General features: G+C 39.5%; 1 long non-coding RNA gene across 1 annotated transcript in view; it reads left to right on the plus strand.

Annotated features, from left to right (window-relative positions):
• The window catches only part of LOC144678827 (uncharacterized), a 40100-nt gene extending 35518 nt beyond the window's left edge, over positions 1-4582 (plus strand). Inside the window, exon 2 of the long non-coding RNA XR_013576189.1 lies at positions 4061-4582. This is a non-coding gene — a long non-coding RNA (uncharacterized LOC144678827). The remainder of the gene's footprint in view (positions 1-4060) is intronic.
• The last annotated feature ends 15202 nt before the right edge of the window (positions 4583-19784 follow it).

Genomic DNA, 19784 nt, shown 5'->3' on the forward strand with positions numbered 1-19784 from the left:
GTGAAATGGGCAGAAGGAGAAGACGGAGTTCAGTGCAGACGTCTTGCACCAATGGAGAACTCACGGGAAGACAATAATGAGATGATTTTGAAAAGTGTAAGCTAGTAAAGACCTCTTAGTGCCCATATACACACATCCTTGAAGGTGCCAGGACAAGTTGAGAAGGTGGTTAAAAATTCTTGTAGGTTACTTGGGTTTATAAATAGAGGAATAGAATATAAAAGAGAGATCATGCTGGAACTTTATAAATCACTGGTTAGGCCTCATCTGGAATATTGTGGACAATTCTGTGCACTACACTTCAGGAAAGATTAAAGGTATAGAAAAGGTCTAGAGCAGGCTTACAGAAAAGTTACCAGGGATGAGGGACTTCAGTTTTGAGGAGAAGCTGAAAAAGTTAGGACTATTCTCCTTGGATCAGAGAAGGTTAAGAGATGACCTAATACAATTTTTCAAGATTGGTTATTAGCCCACTCACCAGAGGGAATATTTTTTCTCTACTCTATCAAAACCTAAGGCTATAGATCTTTACAAATTATTTTGAATCTAAAGTGGAGAAGGTTTTTTTCAGCATCAGGATCTCGAACACTCTACCTGAAGAGATGATGGAAACTAATTCCATAATTAAATTCATAAGAGGATTGGACAAGTATTTGGAAAAAGCAAGGATGTGGGATTAAGCACGACTGTTCATTGTGAGATGGCACAAGTGGGTCAAATGGCCTCCCTCTGCTGTAATTTTCTATAATATCAGAGTGCTTCCATTTGCCAATCACAAGGAACTCCCACAACATAAAGGGATTGTATTTAACCAGGAGTGTGAGGGATGCATCGTAGTATATTGAGCATGATCTCAGCTGTTTATGGTACGTTCTGTAGTATGCATTCCACTCACTGGCACTTCAAAGATCAGGGAATACTGTTGGCATGGGAGTTAGCATCATAAATATTTCCATATACAATATTTTTCAATTAAAGAAATAGTTAAATGGAAGCTTACCATGCAAGTTTGTCCAAAATTGCAACATATAGTCCAGATACAAAATCATACTTTAAACATTTTTCTGTTTAGAAAAAAATGCTTGTTAAAATGGATAAATTTGTTTTTATATAAATAATACAAAATATTAACTTTTCAACTTCACTGTCGCTGAGTCAAAATCCTGGAACTCCTTTCTTAATAGCACTATGGGTGTTCGTGGACTGCAGCGGTTCAAGAAGGCAGCTCACCACCACCTTCTCAAGGGCAACTAGGGATGGGCAATAAATGCTGGCCCAGCCAGCGAAGCCCACATCCCGTGAATTAATTTTTTTTTAAATGATATTCTCATTGTACAGCATGGAAGGAGACCATTCAGCCCATTGTGCCTGTCCAGCTTTGAAAGGACTATCCCCTGCACTTCCCCATAGCCTTGTAATGTTTTCTCCTTCAAACAATTATTCAGTTCTCTTCTGAAGATTTCTATTGAATTTGCTTCCAGTACTCTCTTGGGCAGTTCTTTCCAGATCACAACTAAATCTTGAATGTTAGCCAACTAAGTTTTCATTTTCTAAGTGCATGAAAGAAAATCCAGGTACTTGTATAATCAGAATTCACAATTATAAGCACCTGATCATATCTCAAATGTCCCATTATGTCACCTACAATGACACAAGTATACACAGCATAAAGATCAATGTGGTGAGTCAACATACAACAAATTTTTGGTTGTGTTAAGAGAGGAATGTTGATCAGAATTCCTGAATCTGTACAGTCTCAGTTCTTTATGACACCCACCTGAATCCCGCAGAGCAGGCACATAAGGCTTCTGTTTAATGTCTCCACTGAAAACCTGCCCTGATGGTACAGCACTTAATACTGTATTGAAATATAAGCCAAGATTTTGTTCAACAGAATTGCGCATTTAGGAGTTCAATGCATATGTACTTCAACTGTGTGCATTTTTTGGTAAGGTGAAAACCAGGATGTAAGTGTTTTTTTGATTTGAGTGCCATACTTCCTTAGTTACCGAATGGTTGTAGATGTTGTAAAGTACATAAGGCACACGTGAAGTCTGTACTTGAACCCCTCCAAATAACACATCACTTCATGCTTCTTTGCATCACATTTCACCAGGCATGTCTACCCATTTCACCAGTCTGTCCATCCTCCTGAAATCTGTTAATCCTCCTCACTGTTTACCACATTTCCAACTTTGTCATCCGCAAACTTGAAAATGTGTCCCCATACTTAATTCTAGGTCATTAATATGCATAAAAAAAGCCACAGTGGTAATACCAACATCTGGAGGACTCCACTGTATACATCCCTTCAGTCTGAAAATTAATTTTTCATCACTGCTTTTTATCTTAGTTATTTTTTGTATCCATGTGGCCACTGCCCCTTTAATCTTATTTGCTTCAGTTTTGCAAGAAATGTGACAATTCTATCAAAGATGGTAACAATATAACATCATCCACAATTCCTGAAACTTCTCTATCTCTTAACCCCAGAATCAATTAGCTCAGCTACTGCTGTTTATCCCAGATAGAATTGGAATGGCACATGGCATCACGATTTCCAACTCAGGACCTTCCAGAAATGTTCATATTGTACATCAATATAGTGTGCCAATACTATTTTTAAAATCTATCTAATTAAGGAATGATGAGGGGCATAGATAGGGTAGACAGGAAGGAACTTCTCCCCTTGGTGGAGGGATCAATAACCAGGGGGCATAGATTTAAGGTAACGGGCAGGAAGTTTAGAGGGGATGTGAGGAAGAATTTTTTCACCCAGAGGGTGGTGGGAATCTGGAACTCTGCCTGAAAGAGCGGTAGAGGCAGAAACCCTCATAACATTTAAGAAGTATTTGGATGTGCACTTGTGACGCCATGGCATACAAGACTATGGGCCAAATGCTGGAAAATGGGATTAGAATGATTAGGTGCTGGTTTGACTGGCACAGATTTGATGGGCCATAGGGCCTTTTTCTGTGCTGTAGACCTCTATGACTCTATGATCCACTGATCCATAGCTCTTTGCCAAGTTTGGTTGCATGCATGGATGATAGCTGCTCATCTTTTACCTTTTAAAATAAAAAGCTGAGATATTTTGCGCTAACACTTATTTGCTCATTATTCAGTTATTTTCAGGCAATGGTTTATCAGGTCTTCCTACTACTATTGGCACTAGAATCTTATTTTACTGTGTTCAGAAGTTTGTCAAATTGCTGAGGTCCTTTTTATTTTCATTTATCCACTCTTTTGCACCTAAGCCCCTTCGTCCAAATGGCGTTCATCAATTTCCACAGCATTTTTCCAAGATTTGAATGCTATTTTTGCATCAAGTATTTATAAAACTCATTTTGTGCCGTGGTTGAAACTATAACGCATTTTTCACTTCAATTTCATTACACAGAACCTTAGAGTTCAGTCAGTATCTCTAAAAGTCCTTCTATTCCTTTATTTCTCTGGGTTAAAATATGTTTCATTTATCCTTGGGAATCATTCAACTCCCTTAAAATATAAGACTGGCAAAAACAAAATATTTGTTGGGGAAATTTCTCTTGCTCTCATTTCCAAAGTTGGCTAGTTGAACAAGAAATGCTGCTATACATGAATGGATGAGGAGTGGCTGAGATTCATTAACTTGCTACAGGAATGCTGTAGCTTCTATATATTATAACACATTACTATATCAAACCCCAATCAACTTGCATTCAACTATGATCTTCAGTAGTTGTCAATGATATAACTAAGTTAATCCTTTTATTGGCAAAAGCCCTCAAACGCTTGGCTAAATAAATTAAGTCCTGTACAACTCCAAAGCCCTCAAATCTGTACTGCAAAGTGTTCGTACTTGAAACAGAAGGTTAGAGAAATATTTTTTGATTTTTAGCCTGGATATCGCCTTGTATGGGTTACTAATGAAAAGATGACTTCTTAGTTGGAGGAGTTATGATTGGCTTTATGTTCAAAGAAAGGAATAGAATTAGAGAACTCTGAATTTACTGTTTACTCTGGATCATGAGCCCTCTTGTCCAAAGGTAATGACGAGGTATTTTGACTCTCTTTCCAGAGCTGAATTAGAAAAGTTTGGATACAAGATGGAAACCTCCTAGCTGGCAAGATGCTGCATGATGTGAATGCCTGGAAGATGTAGAATGAAGAATTTTGTGTAAATGTGTTAAATGCTATTGTGACACACCAACACTGGAAGCAAGATGCAGTGGAGAACGAAATGTAACTCAGCATTCTGTTGCAAAGGAGGACACAATTCTTTTTGTGAATTTTCCTTTTTTATTTTCATAAATTGTTTTGAAATGTAATTTGGTCTGCATTAAATAGTTTCCTTTACTGTTATTCTATAATGATCACATTTACTGCAGAACATTATGCTGAGTGTAGCTATGGACAAAAGCTCTACACTCCAAGAACATTACAGATTTCCACCTATAATTTTTGAGTAGGTGCAAAAGATCAAGAGTTCACATAACCAAAACCTTGGTTTTGAGATCAGCCTGGTAGGATTTGTGCTTTTTTATGTATATCTCTAAATTGCACCAAATGAATAAAATGGCATTGCAAAATAAATTCTAAAGTTCACGCTCAGTTTTATTTTCTTAAAATGTAGTATTAAGTTGAAATATTTAAAGTAACTTAAAAACCTGCTGCAGCTCACTCCTATTTGCCATCACTTAATTTGAACACTCGCTTCCTTTGTTTAAATTTTGTGCTCATTGTGCGATATTCGTACTTCAAAATTAAATGCTTCTTGTTTCAATACCAATCATCAAGCACACATCAATTATAACAACCAGTAGTACAACAAGGCTCCCTCTATTTCTATGTCACTTCTCACTGAACCCAAGCAACTTTTCCATTAAGCAATTTAGCTTAGGTTTGCCAATTAATGCTACATTAGGAAGAGTTTTGCATTTTGGCCCACACCCACCAAATTGAGACTACTTGGGCTCCTTTTACAAAGGAAAAGTTACTGTCAACAAGGAAGGCTTACATTTTGACACTGACTGCATTTGAATCCAAGTCCAAAATATGGTAGCCAGATCCCTCAAGACAATGTTCAATGTGACTCGAGTAGTGAGTTGATTAAAGTAGATTTGGAAATGAGATTAAAACGTAAGATGGTAGATATGCAATGGCAAATGTTTAAATATTTCATAATTCTCAAATATACATTTCATTGAGAAATAACTCTTAGTCACAGATAATCCAATTTTCCTAAAGAGACTAAGGATAGTATTAGATTAAAAGAAGCTTATATTTCTAAGAATCGTAAGCATGAGAATAGGAAAATTAAAAACCAGCTGAATGATCAAAATATTGATGGATGGAGAAAGTAGAATGAGCAAACTAGCAAGAAATATAAAAGTAAGAGCTTCCACAAGTATGGATAAAAGAAGAGTATTGAAAGCAAACATGGGTTCTGAAGAGGCTGAGGGGGGGAAATAACATGCCACTTAAAAGGTTGCACAAGATAAGGGTTCATGGGATTGCGGGTAATTGCATAGAATAGGGGATTGGTTAAAGCACAGAAATCATTGGGAATAAACATTTTCATGCTGTTGCTAATAGGTTGTTGCAAAGGTAGGGCGGGGGATTCAGCTTCTTACATATTGATGATTTGGATGAAGGAATGGAGTATAATGTATCCAAGTTTGCAAATGGTACAAAGTGTGGGAGAGAAAGCTGTGAGGGGGATGCTGCAAAGTGATACAGGTTAAGTGAGCAGGCAAAAAGGTGACAGTTGGAGTATAATATCTGGAAATGAGGTTATTTACTTTGGTGGAAAGGACTTAAAAATTTTAAATGGTGAGTAACTATTAAATGTTCAGAGGAATTTTGGTGTCCTTATACATAAAATCCACAATATACAGGTACAGCAAACAATTGGAAAAGCAAATGGTATGCTGACTTTTATGGCAAAAGGGGATTGATGTACAAGAATAAGAAAGTCTTGCTGCAATTGTACAGAGCTTTGTTGAGATCTTAACTAGAGTAAGTACTGTACACAGTTTGAGTCTCTGTACCTAAGAAAGGATATACTCATGCCTTAGTGGGGTGCAGTGAAGGTTCACTCGATTCAGGATGAGAGGGTTCCTCTTTGAGGAGAGATTAAGTAGAATTGGTCTATGTTCCATGGAGTAGAAGAATGAGAGGTGATCTCAAATAAAATTCATAGGGCTTAACAGGGTAGATGCTAAGAGACACTTTCACCTGGTTGGAGAATCCAGAATTCAGGAATTGGCCATTTAAGGACTGAGATGAAAAATTTCTTGACTCAAAATGTTGTGAATCTTTGGAATTCTCTATCCTAGAGGGCTGTGGATGCTCAATTGTTCAGTATAGTTAAGGCTGAATTTGATAGCTCATTGGATCCTAAGGGAATTCAGGGAAATGGGAATCAGGTGAGAAAGTGAAATTGAGGTAAAAAATCAGCCGTGATCTTATTGAATGGCAAAGGTTATGCTATATGGTTATGCTATTTCTTAACCTCAGGAAATAGCCCATCATTATATCATGGTCTTGAACATGAGGCTGATCCTTAGAGTAGGAGGGCTGTGTTATGATTGAAAAAAATTAAACTATTTGTCTTTAAGATGCTAAAATCCATCTTTGTGTCCAAGCTTTTGGTAACCCCGCCTTATATTTTCTTCATTGGCTGGACATTCATCTGTGCCTGATTGCACTGCTGAAGTGCTTTGATGTTTGTCTGCATTAAAAGTGCTATGTAAATACAAGTTACTGAAAGTGAAGAACTGGAGCTATACTAGACACCAGTGAGATATAAATAAAATTTATTTTGAGTGCTAAAGTCTGACTAGAGCAAGAGGGTATAGGTAAAAATTGCTAAAAGGCAAGTTTAGGACTGATGTCAAGAGGCACTTCATATAATGAGCAGTACCTGGAAAGGCTCACCCTTATGAGATTATGACCCCTAGTTCTAGACTCTCCAGCCAGGTAAAGCAGTCTCTCAGCGTTTACTCTGTCAAGCCCTCTAAGAATTTTATACATTTTAATGATGTCGCCTCTTTCACTTAAACTCCAAAGAACATAGGCCCATTCTATTCAACCTTGCCTCAAAGATCAGTCTTCCATTCTAGGAATCAGTCTAATGAACATTTGTTGCACCTCACCCAAGGCAAGAATACCCTCAGGTACTCCAGGTATGGTCTAATCAAAGCGCTATATAATTTCAGCAAGACTTTCCTACTCTTATATTCTAGCCCCATTGCAATACAGGCTGCCCTGATCAGATCATTTTGCACTGTATATCACACAAACTCGTGAACGGACCTAAGGCTGTCACTTTTGGCCCTGAAAAGTTCCTGCAGATTACCCTGATAGGGCAAGGTATCTCAAAAATTTGAGCAACAGGTGAAGCTAGGTGTTTCACGTTGCTACTTTGCAGCAGCAACATGATTCGTATTCACCACTAACAAAGTACTGCCATCAAGCCAAAAAGACTTTCTGCCTATCACACAATTGAGTAATGTGGTACATGAATTTCAGTGCTAGTGTATGTCGGCCGTACATCCCAAAGACTAGTGGATCGTATCAAACAGCATGTCCCAGCTGCTGTCCGTAACGGGCCCATACCCAACCAGCCCATGCTTGCAAAACTCAAAACACAGTGTCCAACATTAGATGTGATTTTGCGATTGGACAACATTTGCTAAATAATTCTGTGTGCTAATGATTATGCTGACAACCAATTTAAGATCATCAGTTGGGCTTGCAGTGTGGTGCATTTACATGTACTGGAAGCTACATATATTAATACATTTTCCTGATCCTGTTCTTTGCAGACAGAAAAAACATGCACACATTGAACCTTTTCAGCTAAACAAAATATGTGACAGCCATTTGCAGACACATTCCTCAGGCAATGCCTTGACCAATCAGGATCAAGCTGCCAACCAATCAGCATTCTCTTCTCATACAGTATAAATTGTTGTTTTCCTCCTATATTGGTATTCTTGCGAAGTGTCCTGATGAGTGCAAAGGCCTCAACATATCTCTTTTTTCAGCAATGCTAACATTCTGTATCTCTTTGCAACCTCTCTGCATCCTCCTCACAGCTTACTTTCCCATCTACCTTTGTGTTGTCAACAAACTTGCATATATTAGATTTGGTCCCCTCAATTAAATTCATTGATTTAAATTATTAATAGCTAAGGCCCAAGCATGCCCTTGCAACACTTTTATACCTTGCAATTCAAAAAATAATTCATTTATTTGTATCCTCTTGTTTTCTGTCCATTAACCAATCTTTAATCCGTTCTAAAATATTACCCCAAATCCCATGAGTTCTTATCTTGTGTAACAACCTCTTGTGTGGCACCTTATCAAATGGCTTCTGAAAATCAAAACATGCATCCACTCATTCCCCCTTATTCACCTAGCTAGTTACACCTCCAAAAAACTCTAATAGATTTGTCAAACACGATTTCCCATTTCATTAAACCGTGTTGATTCTGCCTCATCATGTTGTGATTTTCCAATTATGCTGTCAGCACATCCTTAATAATAGATTCCAGAATTTTCCCAATGGCTGATGTTAGGCCAATTAGCCTATACTTCCCTTTTTTCTTGTTCCCTCTTTCTGGAACAGTGGGGTTACATTTACTACCTTTAAATCCATGGGAACCATTCTGGAATCTAAGGAATTCAGAAAGATCAAAATTAACACATGTATTATTTCTGCAACTACCTCTTTTAAAATCCAAGAGATTGGCCATCTGATCCAGGGGATTTGTTAGCTTTTAGTCTCAATAATTTCGCCAATACTTGTTTAACATTTCTGCTATCTCCTTATTCCCCATTATAATTTCTCCTGTCTCTACCTCTAGAGGACCCATGTTAACTTTCACTAATTGCTTAGTTTAACATACCTATAAAAGCTCTTATAATCTGTTTTTATATTTCTTGCTAGTTTACTCTCATTTTCTATTTTTCCCTTCTTTACACCAATCTTTTGACTATCCTTTGCTGATATTGAAAACCCACCCAATCCTCAGGCTTACTACTTTTTTTGACAACATTATAAGTCTCTTAATCTAATACTGCCCTTAACCTCTCTAGTTAGTCTCAGTTGAGCTAATTTTCCAGTAGAGTTTTCATTCCTCAAGGGAATCAAGGTTGTGTATATTCATGAAGAATTAGGAATTATTCCTTTAAATGTTTGTTATTACTTACCTACTGTCATATCTTTAAATCTAATTTGCAGCATTTTACCAATTAACTGAATTTAAATTCCACCTGTTGCACGTCCCCAAATCATTAGCCTTGGCCTCTGATTTACTTGTCAAGTGACATTACCACTACACCACTATCTCCCCATGTTTGGGTATTTAGATTATCACAACAACAACTTGCATTTATATAGCGCCTTCAACGTGGTAAAATGTATGAAGGTGCTTCAGAAGAGTGTTAGCAAATAAAATTTGACATTGAGCAAGGTAACAAGGTAAAGGGATATTAGGGCAAAGGACCAAAACTTTGGTCGAAAAAGCCTCCTTTGATAGCATCTTCCAAACCCACAACCAGTACCATCTAGAAAGGAAACCTGATTGGAGGGATTCAAGCAAACAATCACTTGGTAGTACAGAACTTGAATATTGCTGAAAGGAGAGACATGTTGGCAAACCATTTTGTCTTGCACTCATCAGGACAAATGCAAGAATCCCAAATTTCAAATGATCACAATAATTTATACCTCAGGAGAAAAGGCTGCTGATTTGTTGGCAAGTTGACTCTGATTGGCCAAGACATTGACATGGAGAAAGCAGTGAGGAATTATAGGTTCCCCAACATCCCAGGTAATTCAAGAAAGGCTTGAACATATTCCTTTTGTTTGCAGAGAATGGGTCCCTGCGTATGAATGTATGTCATTTCTAACAAGCATAAATGAGCCATGTTATGAGCTTTACTGATTATCTTAAAGTGGTTGTTACTATAGCTATTAGCATACTCAGGATTGTCCAGCAAGTGCTGCCCAATTGTAGAATTACATCCAACAGTAGATATTTGGTTTGGGTTTTGCAAACACGGGCTGATTGAGTACGGTCTGTACTCGTGTTGTGCATGAAGTTGCCAGGTATTTATTGGCTGATCGAACCAACCAGCATGTTCCTTTGATTGCTCGTAATAGGCAGAGCACAGATCGTACTCAACCAGCCCGCGCTTGCAAAACCCAAAACAAAGTGACTACTGTTAGATGTGATTCCGTGATTGGGCAGAACTTGCTGAACAATCCTGAGCAAATGGCGAGGGCCCTATTTACAAGATTGCTGATAAGGCCAATCTTATTGCACGTGGAGGCATACGAAACCCATGTATATTGACCGGCTGAAGGTAGGCTTGTGGTAGACCATAGTGGAGAACCCATTAGCAGATTTCTCAACTAGCACAACGCGGTTAGACTGCTCCATCTCAAATTGAATTTGAATGCGGGATAGAGAGGATTAAGGTGTGTAAGAAGAGTGGGCTAATAGCTACACTAACAACCAATTTAAGATAATCAGTCAGCTTGTAACATGGCTCATTTATGCCTGCTAGAAGCGACATACATTCATATGCAGAGACCCATTCTCTGCAAATAAAAGGAATATGTTCAAGCTTTGCACCTTTTCGAATTACCAGGGAGCTTTGGAAGCCTACAGTTCCTTGTTGCTTTCTCCATTGCAACACCTCAGTCATTCAGAATGGGCTTGCCAACCAATCAGCACCCTTTTCTCCTGTAGTATAAGTTGTTGTGATTGCTTAAAATTTGGCATTCTTGCATTAGTCCTGATGAGTACAAGTCAAAAAGGTTTGGCAACATGTCTCTCTTTTCAGCAAGATCCAAACAAAGTTCCAGGAAAAAAACTAAGATAAAAGCAAAATACTGCAGATGCTGGAAATCTGAAACAAAAACAGAAAATGCTGGAAAAACTCAGCAGGTCTGACAACATCGTTCCAGGAAAGCTGGGCATGAATTTGGCAGGCGACAACCAATTTAAGGACTTTGGAGAAGAGACAGAGGTTGGAAATGAGGTGGTTGTTTAAAAGAACAAGAGGGTCAAGGGTGGCTTTTGCAGGAAGGTGTAACGACAGCAGATTTGAACAGGACAGGGACAGTACCTTAAGTGAAAGAATCGTTAACAATATCAGCTAAATTGAGAACCAGACAGGGAAGTTGGGTGGTCAGAAATTTATTGGGAATTAAATCTCGGAAAGGGAATGAAGGGAAAGAGGAGAGAAACTGGAGAAATGTACTGGAGGAAGTTTAGGGCTAGGACAGTGGGGAGCTTTAAAGGAAGTTTGGCCCAGTGGACTAGGGGGAGGGAGAGTCAAAATCCTGGAACAAACTTCCTAATATCACTATGTGTACCTACACCAGAAGGGCTGCAGCAGTTCAAGGGAACTTCTCAAGGGAAACTAGTGATTGCCAACAAATACTGGCCTTTCCAGTGATGCTCATATCCCATAAATAAATAAAAAGAATTTGGTAGACCATTGACCATTGAACAAAAAACCTCAATCTTAGTGACCAAGAAGTCCATGAACTCCTTGCACTTGTTGGAGGTGAGGGTGGAAGAGTCAGGAGAGAAGGGTTTAAGAAGATGTTTCCTATTTGTGGGAGCTTGCTCTGTACAAATTGGCTTATGCTTTTCCCAAATTACACAGAGACTACACCTCAAAAAGTACTTAATTGGCTATAAAACTCTTTGAGAGATCTTGAGGCCTGTGAAATGGTTATTTGTGCAATGGACTGTGCCGGGGAGTGGTCCCAGTCACACAGAGAAACATTATGGTTTTATCCCACAGGATAATTGATGACCAAGTCACTCAGGAACAGCTTTTATTCACCATTTGTTTTATGTATAATATTTAAATCCAGCTAAAACTAATTGTATTTAGTGGCAATAAAGCAGGGAATATAATTCAACATGCACAGAAGAAAGATCATTTTGATTATAAAAATTATGGGCAGAATTTTGCCTTTGTTGAAGAGCTTTGCGGGGGCAGGTGAGGAAGGTCAAGAAGCTGCCCGCCTCCTCCAATCAAGGCCAAAAGACGATTTCAAGCTGGCAGACCAATTAAGGCCCACCCAGCATGAAACGCGAACGGCAGCGCTCAGTGCGGGAGGTTGAGCGGGGCGAGTACGAAATTTGTGCATGCGCGCAAGTGCACGCTTGATAATATCCCTGAGGCAGATCTGTGCCATCAGAGACAAAGTGTTTAAAATAAAAATAAAGATAAGTTATGAAACATGTCCCCTCATGTGACTCTGTCACATGAGCAGGGACATGTTGTTAATTACATTTTAAAATTTTTATTTGCTATAGGAAATCTCATCCCGCCCGTGGATGAGGTTTCCTAAAAAGTGCAAAGGCTACTTGGCCTTTTCGCCTGCCTGCCAACTGTAAGGTTGGATGAGCAGTGAAAAATTTCTTTTAATAACCTTGTTAATGGCCTTAAAAGGCCTTGTAATTGTTGGCGGGCGCACTGCCGACTCCAGCGCCCATCTGCCGACCGAAATATCGTGCAACTGCATGTTGACGTCGGGACGCTCTCCCGACATCAACACGCCTCATTTTACACTCGAGTGGATTGGGCACGTGCCCGCCCATCGAGGTAAAAATGTTGTCCTATGTTTCCTGACCTGAACTGGACTTCTTGATTCCTGATTGAACTGATCACATTTTACTCCCTCTACTCATCACATTCATCTCTCGCTACGGGATGTTTGTACAGATTTTGACACCACATGTACTGCATCATTTATTCATATTTTGAAATGCTGCATTCATTATTTTTTTGACATTTTTACATAGAAAGTAAACCTTAATCAGTAATGTTCCTTTTAGTTTTATAACTGATTAATTCATTACAATATGTAAAATTTGCTATGATTTCTTGTAAAAACATGTGTTAGCATCAGTTTTTGGAAGCTAGTACACCAGATACAGCCATGATTGCACCTCTGAACTGAGCACATATAGTACGATTGAAGGACTCAGATGGACTTGTATTAAATTACATTCCTTTTTGGCATACTAGGCACTTTGAAGTCTCATTTTCTTTAGCGCCATCTGTCAACATACCTGATGCCAGTGGCTGAGAATAATATTTTAAAAAGCTGCATCACTGCAGATCAAGAAAGTTGGTATCTGACATCACAATCATTTTTGGACTTCGCTGTTTTAGCATTCCAACTAACCTTAATCAGTACACAATTGAGCGGAGGTTCATTTCCTCCCTTTCAAAGGTTTAAGAAGATCATTGCTTGGTAAGTGGCATGCTGCGGATGTTGGTTTTTGTCACAATGATTTTACTGAGTCCTTTGGAAACAAAGGTATTCTCAGCATGTGGCTTCTGTTTGCTGTTGCTCTTCCATCCTGCCTGGGCCTGCCCACTCCCCAGTGGAGCAAGTGCATTCTCAGGCCACACAGCAGGTGCCAATTCATTGCTCATGAAAAGGTGTTTTGTGGAGTGAGGAGCTGCACTATTTAAAATGAGTATTGTGAATATCAGCTTTGCCACCCTCCTATTTAATGAGCTGCGGTTGATGTCACTTAAGAATGTTCAGCGGAGCACCTTGCGTGACTTTGCTAATACTTCCTCCTCCTTAGAACTTGGGAATAGACTGCTCTGATCCATAAGCTTTTCAGATTTGTTGCTTTCCTTCAGCATTGAAAGTGTAGCGAACAAGGGTCAAATTTCATTCTTAATTCCTCCCCCCTCCCCACAAAAACATGGCAAAAAGCCAGGAGGGAAATGGTGGGGTGGTGGTAGTTAAGGAGAGGAATTTGTTATGGCATTGTGTAGTTCTTATCTGCCATCAACTTGCGAATAATTACACGTCACATCAGTAAGTTAAAACATGTTAAACTTTGTAAGTGGTTTCTCTTAATTTTAATTCCATTTAAAATAGATGTATTACAAAGTTATAAATAATTAATTGTACAGAAACCTCAAACACATGAAAAACATGATGGAACTTGATTGAATGCTAAACAAAGACTAGTTGACTCCCTCTTATTTGTCACATCAACATTAAATCTAACTCTACAAAATAACATTGAAAGGGGAAAGTGAACAGGTGAAGGAAAGCAGGCCACCTACCAACAGTTAAAAGAAAAATGGCAAACGATAGAAATCACAAATCAAAACAGGAAATGCACAGCAGGCCTGACTGATGAATCTCCTGGGAGTTTGTTATGGAGAAAAAAATCCTTGTGAACTGGGGGAACTCAGTGAAGTTGTTTACTAGATTTCAGCAAAACTTTTGTAAAACGTCACCTAGATAACTATGTACAACGTTGAAAGTCAGGTTGAAAATGAGCTCAAATAGGAAGCAAAGGGTGGTTGTACATGGGAATAGGTCAGAATGGAAGAAAATAAGCAGCAGAACTCTGTACTAGGGCCTTCCCTTTTTAAAATGTACATAAATGACTTGGAAGCAGGGACAGAAATAAAACACTCCAAGTTTGCAGATGGTACTAGCCAGATAGAGTCTCAATCCAGGGAACAAGGTGATCAAATATAAAAGGAGCCAGATGGTGGTGGATTCAAGACTCACTTCAGAGATTTGAGAACATAATTCAAGTTAACACTCCAGTGTAGTGCTAAGAGATTGCTGTTCTGCTGGAGGTGCTGTCTATCAGAAGAAATGTGCAGCCAGGGCCCTTTTAAAGTGAATATAAAGGCCATGGCACTATTTGAAGAAGAGCAGGGGAGTTCTTCCAGTGTTCTAGCCAATATTTATCCCTGAACCAACACCACTAAAAACAGATTCTCTGGTTATTTTTTATTATTATTCATTCATTGGATGTGATCATCACTGGCTGGGCCAGCATTGATTGCCCATCCCTGATTGCCCTTTAGAAGGTGGTGGTGAGCTATTTTCTTGAACCGCTGCAGTCCCTTGTGGTGTAGGTACACCCACAGTGCTGTTAGGGAGGGAGTTCCAGGATTTTGACCCAGCGACAGTGAAGGAACGGTGATTACAATGACCATGTGGAACATTAGTAATCAGACAGATGGTGGGAGATGGCTGGTTGAAGCCAGCAGGAGGCCCAGGTGATTTTAAATTTCTGGGCCTCACATGCATGTTCCAGGTCAGCTGCCAGGCCATTATGGGTGGGAAGTTGCTGCTGACCAGGGCAGGAAGTGAACATCAGGAGAGCACTAGCCACCAACTTATTTTCATGGCTCACAGACACTCAGGTACATTGGAGGTAGGGGATTCAGGAGGGCCGCATGGGATAGAAACAAGGTTGGGGGGGGGGGGGTTCAGGGTGTGCTGGGGGGGGTGGGGTGCGTTGGGACGTTGGGAGGTGTAAAGCACCCTTGTATCCCCTGGCCAAAGTTTTTTTTAAAAATCCTTGTTCCTCTTCCAGTTCTGGATCCCCTTCTCGCTTTGTTCACCTGGTGGGTTAGACACTTTGGCTTTCCCACTCAGACCAGATTTACAATTGCAGGCTGGACCAAATTACATTCTCCGAATCTGATCTGCATATTTAAAGAAGGACCCCACCAGCTGCAAGCAGGTGCCCTTGTCACCTGCCCTAAAGAACAGGTTAAAAATGGAGACTGCGGGATCTGTGCAGTGTCAACAGGTAAGTCACCTAGCTGATTTTAACTGTCCGTCCAGTTTTCACCAGGAAGGTAGGGTTTAAATTGTTATTTATATTTAAATCCACTGGATAATCCTCATCAGTAATTTGGTCTCTTCACAAAGAAATTCTGTAAATTCACGAGGCACAACTTGTTGCTCCTAAAAACAATATGACTACTAATTATGGGACTCTAGGATCTTTAAACAAATGCATGCAAGGGTCCATTAGGATGGTCTTGAGGATTTCTGCACCATTTATGTTTAAATCAACTGATCTGTTTTCTTTTTTACATATGCCAACCTCAAGTATTCAAGTTCACCTTCACATCTATGGAACTCAAAAAATATTAATCAGCGTCCCACGTTTTCCTTTAACTAATTTCCCTGAAGATTCAAAAGCGAATCCCATCTGGCCCTAGTGCCCTGCAGACATTCTTTAAGTTTCTTCACAACACATGTTTTACTGACCTCCACATATGTTATAGTTTCCCAAACCAGTTTGACTGAATCTGGAATTTGTCCAGTTTTCATTTGCCAAGACTGATATAAATAATTAATTTGACACATCTGCCATTTCCTGATTTCCTATTCAGCCTAAATTATTGAACTCAATTCTATTTAACATCCTATTTATGGGACTTAGCTGAGCTTTGACATTCTGCCTATTTTGTAATTAACCGCAAAAATTTCTGCAGATGATTCTTGCTGCCTTTTTTTCCCTTATATATTCCAAAGTCAATCTTAACAATCATAAACTTATTTTCATGTGATTTCCTGTCATAACTTATTGATGTTGTTAATCTTTTGAAATAGTGTTTAACTTTGCCTCTTGACCTCCTTTATTTGTCCACTGTCTTTGTTTTGCTATTTTATTCCTCTCACATATTTCTGGGATTTAGTCCTAAAAGTTTATTTTCCTAATACAATGCATTTTTTTGGTATTGCTTCTAGTGCTCTAGAACATGTGTTCATTTGTTTCCAGGCTACAAATAATTTTGGATAGACTGTTAAATATTTAATTCAATACAGCAGCCGCCCTAACAGCCAACCTACCTCATATGTTATGTTAAAAAGCAATCACGTAATCTCCATGAAACTGCTTATCCTTTCACTCTTCCCTTCCTGATCTGTTTAACTTCACCTCTGGAATATTAAATTTCTTGAGACTATTACATTACAATGCCCAAGAAACCTGCCTCAGTAACTAATTATCTATATATTGACTGTGAGAGTTGCAGGCTATTAACAATTGTCAATTATTGTACTTCTTGCATCTATATAATTAAAAATATTGTATATAGGATATGAAACACATCTGCATATTATACTAAAATGTCACACACCTAGCACTAAAAGTCAGCTTTTAAATTTTCTGAGTGGTTTAACAAGTACTATCTATTTACTTAATCATGCCAGTTATTTCAATTCACCTTTAAAGTTATTGGCAAATATTTTGATAGAAACCAAATATCTGACATATAAAAAATATCACTACCAATGTCAAACAAGGAACCCTTACAAACCCAACTCTTATTTAAAAAAAACTACCTATCAGAACAAAGGATTGCCACCAAATGTCAATAGACATTCTTTATATTCTTAGAGATATGTTTGATTATTCAAAAAAGTATTTTGTTTGAGGACTCGAACAAGCTGCTTGTTACAGAGGAATTACATCATATTACCTTTGTAAAAACAATATTATATAGCTCCACAGAGATAATTATACTTATTGACAAAAATATTCTCCCTAACTTTCTCTTGCTAGGTTTAGTTCACCCTTGCTGCTTTTCTTCTGGAAGGAATTCTACCATATCACTCAAGTTTCAACTTAAATGAAAAACAAGGCACACAAAAAGGACAACAGCAAAAATAATCAACAATCAAGCTCTCTGCTTTCTCATTTACATGTTGCCTTTCGGTGACATCATCTGCAGCATGGAATTAGCTTCCACGTGTGTTGATCACACATGGCTCTTCTTCCTATGATCCCATGTCAATGTCTATATTTAGATAGTATTCATGTCCTTAATATATTCTAAAGTGCTTCATAGCCAATATGTGACTTTCTAAATCTAATTGCTGTTGTTAGCTGGTGAAATATGGCAGCTAGTTTGCACGCAGCAAGATCCTGTGGACAGCAACAAGACAAATTACCAGTTATTCTGTTTCGGTGATATTGGTTCAGGGATGAATGCAACAAATACCTTGGACAGAATCTTCCGGTCGGCATGCGGGGGTGGGCCCGACACACCAACGCATAAAATGACGCACGATGACGTCGGGTGTGCGTCCCGATGTCATTGCGCCATCGCGATATTTTGTTCGGTGGGCGCATGCCTGCCGAAATGTCAACGGTCTATTAAGGCCATTAAGAAAGTAATGAAAGTAGTTAAGAATGCTGCCTGTCCAACCTTAAGGTTGGCAGGCAGGTGAAAAGCCCATGCAGTCTTCTTATTTTTCAGGAAACCTCATCCACGGGCAGGATGAGGTTTCCTGATGCTTTTATAAAATCAATAAATTAATTTTCCCACCTTTACAAACATGTCCCGACTCATATGAAACTGTCACATGAGGGGACATGTTTGAATAAATGTTTAAATCCATTCTTCATTAATTTTCATAACCATTCAATCTCCCTGAGGCACGGAGCTGCCTCAGGGAGATTGCTGCGCTCTTTCGCACACATGAGCCTCGACTTTCCCTCCTCCCCCCACCCGCACAGCTAGCTCTGGGCGCTACCGGCCATGCATTATGCTGGGCGGGCCTTAATTGGTCCGCCCGTGTAAAATGGTGGCGCGCAGCCGATCGGCTCCATACCCACCCTCACCCGCCCGCCATAGGAAATATCCAGGTCCTTGTTTTAGCATCTTATTGGAATGATAGCAACTCTGACATTGCAGCACATACTCAGTACCACACTGATTGCTTGCTCAAGTCCTGGAGTGGGACTTAAACCCAGGTCTTTCTGACTTCGTGTATGATCACAGAGCTATTCACCAAATCCCAATGAGCTACAATTTGCTGCAACGGAATACTGGGGAGGCAAACATCATAGTTTTTGTTCCAAGATATTAGCTCTGCCCTCTTGCCACTGGTTCTGTCTTCTCCTCCTGCTACTCACTCAGGCTGTACCAGACTGTATGAAACCTTAGCCTCCTATTGTCCCACAGCTGAGCTTCAAACCTAACATCGCATCAACCAGCAAGATCATATACTTCCAACTCCAAAACCTTCTCTCCCTTTGACTCTAGCACACTTTGATCACCAATATTTATTTATACTTTTGCAAGCTCTAAACTCAATTTCTCCAAGGCCTCCTTTCTGGCTTCCCATCCTCCATTCTCCATAAACCATAATGTGTTCAAAGCTCAGCCAACTGTTTCCCATGCCAAAGTAAACCCCACTGGCCAATCCTTGCTGGTCTATCTCCCAATTAAGTTAAAACTCTCATCTTTGTTTTAAAATCCCTCAACGCTATCATCCTATTTTCTAGCCTTAAATCTCCTCCCATACCTTTTCATCCTCCAACTCTGGTCTTTTGTGCATCACCCCATTATTAGTGGGTAAACCTACTTCTGCCTTTACTAGAACAAATACAAAAATACCTGGAAAAACTCAGCAGGTCTGATAGCATCTGCGGAGAGGGATACAGTTAACGATTCGAGTCCGTATGACCCTCCATCAGAACTAAGACATATAGAAATGAAATGAAATATAAGCTGGTAGAAGGGGTGGGACAGGAGAGCTCGAGGTCATTTAAGGCCCTCAATTGGAAGGCCGATCACAACCTTCCTCGTCCCTGACTTAATTGGGAGATTCAGGAAGATGGGCTCTCCATCTCGCAACTTCCTACCCGATTATACAGCCCCTTCTCCTCCTAGTCCACTCCCAGGAGAGGGGGGCATTAAATTCTGCCCCTCCAGTGACATGGCATATGGTCAGTAGTGGTATGCCTGTTCAGATGAACTGTAACTTCCTGGGTACTGGTGAATTTGGGGTCCACCTGCCAAATGATATGTAGTTGCAACTCCCTGTCACGGTGGGGGTGGGAGACCAGCATTCCCCTAGCCAGGCCATCTTTGACCAGACTTCCAGACTTGCCAGTGGGTGCCTAGATGTGTCCCTAGTTGTGTCGACATATGACATTGGGACCCAAATTGTGGAACCTCCT

This window comes from Cetorhinus maximus, chromosome 3 (assembly GCF_964194155.1).
Source record: "Cetorhinus maximus chromosome 3, sCetMax3.hap1.1, whole genome shotgun sequence".
Lineage (NCBI taxonomy): Eukaryota > Metazoa > Chordata > Chondrichthyes > Lamniformes > Cetorhinidae > Cetorhinus > Cetorhinus maximus.